The sequence below is a fragment of the Triticum urartu genome, chromosome 2 (genome assembly GCF_003073215.2).
Source record: "Triticum urartu cultivar G1812 chromosome 2, Tu2.1, whole genome shotgun sequence".
Classification (NCBI taxonomy): Eukaryota; Viridiplantae; Streptophyta; class Magnoliopsida; order Poales; family Poaceae; genus Triticum; species Triticum urartu.
Genome location: NC_053023.1, coordinates 8,670,601 through 8,675,201, shown reverse-complemented (window position 1 = coordinate 8,675,201; position 4,601 = coordinate 8,670,601).

Below are 4,601 nucleotides of genomic sequence, written 5' to 3'. Positions count from 1 at the left end.
GACGTCGCCGTCCTCCTTCATGTTCCACGAGCTGAAGAAGGTCCTGGCCATGCTACCATTGACCCGGCCAATTGCCGGTATCGTGCAAGTAGCCGAGATGCACGCCGCCGGCTTCCTGATGGATGCGTCGCCGAATCAGTCCCCAACCCCTTCTCCGGTTGGTTCACCGCCACCATTCCCGACACGGACTCCGCCTCCGTCGGCACCCTGGGGCGTCAACATGGTGGATGAGGTGGCTTTGTGAGAGCATCTAGTGGCTGCGCCGCGGCTTGCTGACACTAACAACACGGCTCTGTACCGTGCTGACCCGGAATTTGAGGAGGAGCAGCCCGCCATCGACTACTCCTTCGAGTCCCTCCGAGAGGACGAGGAGAAGAGGGAGGAGGTACAACCTCCTCCGGCTTCGCCTCCGCCTCTTGCATGCCATGACGTGGAGGAGTTGTGAACGGTGGGCATGCTTCTTGATGTTTGCATGATATTTTCGTCGCTTCCTCCCGATGAGCGAGGGGAGATCCTAGCGTTGCGAACCAACCTCCTGCATCCGACGTCGTGGAGGCCTCTGACTCCGGCTACAAACACGAGGACGTCATCATCATCATCTCAGATGACAATGCGTAGAAGGCCCGGCGGTAGCGGTTGTGACGAAGACAGCCCGTTAGCGTGGAATCAGACTCACTGTTTAGTTTTAATTAGATTTTTTGTGATTTGATTATTTGAATAGTGTTGTTCAAATCTGTGTAATATATGGATATGAACTAGTTTAATATTAATGTTTAAGTAAGATTTATTTTAATTAATGTGTTAACTCAATTTGTGTAGCCAGGGGTTATTAGATAGTAGGGATTTACTGACAACGGGGATGCACGGGGCAAAGCGAGCGTTAGCCAAATGACGCATGACTTCTATTACTGTTGTCTACCATACAGCTTGTGCTACTGATAATTTGTCGGTTAGTGGCATTGCACATTGATACAAGTGATGAGACACGCACGAGTGGCGTTGGGAGCATACGCAGGTAATACCAGCCTAGCACTGGCATCATACTAATGGCGTCGGCATGGGGCGCCACTAACAACATTCTCCGAACACCGCTAGTAGGCATTTTTGCACTAGTGTGGCCTTATTCCCAAATGTTCTCGACAAAAGCACCAGGCCCGGATTAATTCCTAGCTCAAGTTTTTCAAAATTATTGGCACTTGCAAGGTGAGAAGACAGACATTACTAATGTTGTCATTAGGATATTGAAGGGAGGAGATTATGCGTAGGAGATTAACAGGATGCTCATTGTTATTAATCCTAAGGTACAAACAATACTTTTTTCGCAGTCTGCCCTATTAGCTTGCTTAGTGTGATTTATAAAGTCGATTCAAAAGTACTCGCAAACCAACTTAAGCGGGTTCTCCCCGAAATTATCTATGAACAACATCGACCTTTGTGCCTGATAAACTTATTGTTGACAGTGTCATTGCGACCTATGAGTGTTTGAATTATATGAGAAGAAAGAGGCAAAAAGAATTATCATTATGCGGTGAAACTAGACATGCAGAAGGCATTTGAGACAAAAAAAACTAGCATTTGCAGAGCTCTGCAACCCAGGTGCGCTAGGGATATATCTCACTTATAGTGTGATGTATCGCACTACAAGAAACCTGTTAATTCATGACGGATTCCTGATGACATTTTCAGATTCTGTCATGAATGAGTTGGTACAGCCCCGCAAGCCCGCCGAAGCCCACTAAAGCCTAGCTAATTGTTCCCCGTATAAAAAACCTAACCCTAACTGTTGGGTTTCGTAGTAATTTCAAAATTTTCCTACGCACACGCAAGATCATGGTGATGCATAGAAACGAGAGGGGAAGAGTGTGATCTACGTACCCTTGTAGATCGACAACGGAAGCGTTAACTTGGTTGATGTAGTCGTACGTCTCCACGGCCCGACCGATCAAGCACCGAAACTACGGCACCTCCGAGTTCTAGCACACGTTCAGCTCAATGACGATCCCCGGACTCCGATCCAGCAAAGTGTCGGGGAGGAGTTCCGTCAGCATGACGGCGTGGTGACGATCTTGATGTACTACCGTCGCAGGGCTTTGCCTAAGCACCGCTACAATATTATCGAGGACTATGGTGGAAGGGGGCACCGCACACGGCTAAGAATATGATCACGTGGACCAACTTGTGTGTCTAGGGGTGCCCCCTGCCCCCGTATATAAAGGAGCAAGGGGAGGAGGCCGGCCGGCCCTATAGGCGCGCCAAGGAGGAGTCCTCCTCCTAGTAGGAGTAGGACTCCTACTAGGAGGGGGAAGGAAGTGGGGAGGGAGAGGGAAAGGGGGGCGCCGCCCCCCCTCTCCTAGTCCAATTCGGACCAGGGGGGAGGAGGCGCGGCCGCCCACCTTTGGCTGCCCCTCTCTCTTTCCACTAAGGCCCATATGGCCCATTACTTCTCCTGGGGGGGGTTCCGGTAACCCTCCGGCTCTCCGGTTTTCTCCGAAATCACCCGGAATACTTCCGGTGTCCGAATATGGCCGTCCAATATATCAATCTTTATGTCTCGACCATTTCGAGACTCCTCGTCATGTCCTTGATCACATCCGGGACTCCGAACTAACTGCGGTACATCAAAACTCATAAACTCATAATATAACTGTCATCGAAACCTTAAGCGTGCAGACCCTACGGGTTCGAGAACAATGTAGACATGACCGAGACACGTCTCCGGTCAATAACCAATAGCGGAACCTGGATGCCCATATTGGCTCCTACATATTCTACGAAGATCTTTTATCGGTCAGACCGCATAACAACATACGTTGTTCCCTTTGTCATCGGTATGTTACTTGCCCGAGATTCGATTGTCGGTATCCCATACCTAGTTCAATCTCGTTACCGGGCAAGTCTCTTTACTCGTTCCGTAATTCATCATCCCGCAACTAACTCATTAGTTGCAATGCTTGCAAGGCTTTAAGTGATGTGCATTACCGAGAGGGCCCAGAGATACCTCTCCGACAATTGGAGTGACAAATCCTAATCTCGAAATACGCCAACCCAACATCTATCTTTGGAGACACCTGTAGTACTCCTTTATAATCACCCAATTACGTTGTGACGTTTGGTAGCACACAAAGTGTTCCTCCGGTAAACGGGAGTTGCATAATCTCATAGTCATAGGAACATGTATAAGTCATGAAGAAAGCAATAGCAACATACTAAACGATCGGGTGCTAAGCTAATGGAATGGGTCATGTCAATCAGATCATTCAACTAATGATGTGACCTCGTTAATCAAATAACAACTCTTTGTTCATGGTTAGGAAACATAATCATCTTTGATTAACGAGCTAGTCTAGTAGAGGCATACTAGTGACACTCTGTTTGTCTATGTATTCACACATGTATTATGTTTCCGGTTAATACAATTCTAGCATGAATAATAAACATTTATCATGATATAAGGAAATAAATAATAACTTTATTATTGCCTCTAGGGCATATTTCCTTCAGTCTCCCACTTGCACTAGAGTCAATAATCTAGATTACACAGTAATGATCCTTACACCCATGGAGTCTTGGTGCTGATCATGTTTTGCTCGTGGAAGAGGCTTAGTCAACGGGTCTGCAACATTCAGATCCGTATGTATCTTGCAAATCTCTATGTCTCCCACCTGGACTAGATCCCGGATGGAATTGAAGCGTCTCTTGATGTGCTTGGTCCTTTTGTGAAATCTGGATTCCTTTGCCAAGGCAATTGCACCAATATTGTCACAAAAGATTTTCATTGGACCCGATGCACTAGGTATGACACCTAGATCGGATATGAACTCCTTCATCCAGACTCCTTCGTTTGCTGCTTCCAAAGCAGCTATGTACTCCGCTTCACATGTAGATCCCACTACGACGCTTTGTTTAGAACTGCACCAACTAACAGCTCCACCGTTTAATGTAAACACGTATCCGGTTTGCGATTTAGAATCGTCCGGATCAGTGTCAAAGCTTGCATCAACGTAACCTCTTACGGTGAGCTCTTTGTCACCTCCATATACGAGAAACATATCCTTAGTCCTTTTCAGGTATTTCAGGATGTTCTTGACCGCTGTCCAGTGATCCACTCCTGGATTACTTTGGTACCTCCCTGCTAAACTTATAGAAAGGCACACATCAGGTCTGGTACACAGCATTGCATACATGATAGAGCCTATGGCTGAAGCATAGGGAACATCTTTCATTTTCTCTCTATCTTCTGCAGTGGTCGGACATTGAGTCTGACTCAACTTCACACCTTGTAACACAGGCAAGAACCCTTTCTTTGCTTGATCCATTTTGAACTTCTTCAAAATCTTGTCAAGGTATGTGCTTTGTGAAAGTCCAATTAAGTGTCTTGATCTATCTCTATAGATCTTTATGCCTAATATGTAAGCAGCTTCACCGAGGTCTTTCATCGAAAAACTTTTATTCAAGTATCCCTTTATGCTATCCAGAAATTCTATATCATTTCCAATCAGCAATATGTCATCCACATATAATATCAGAAATGCTACAGAGCTCCCACTCACTTTCTTGTAGATACAGGCTTCACCAAAAGTCTGTATAAAACCAAATGCTTT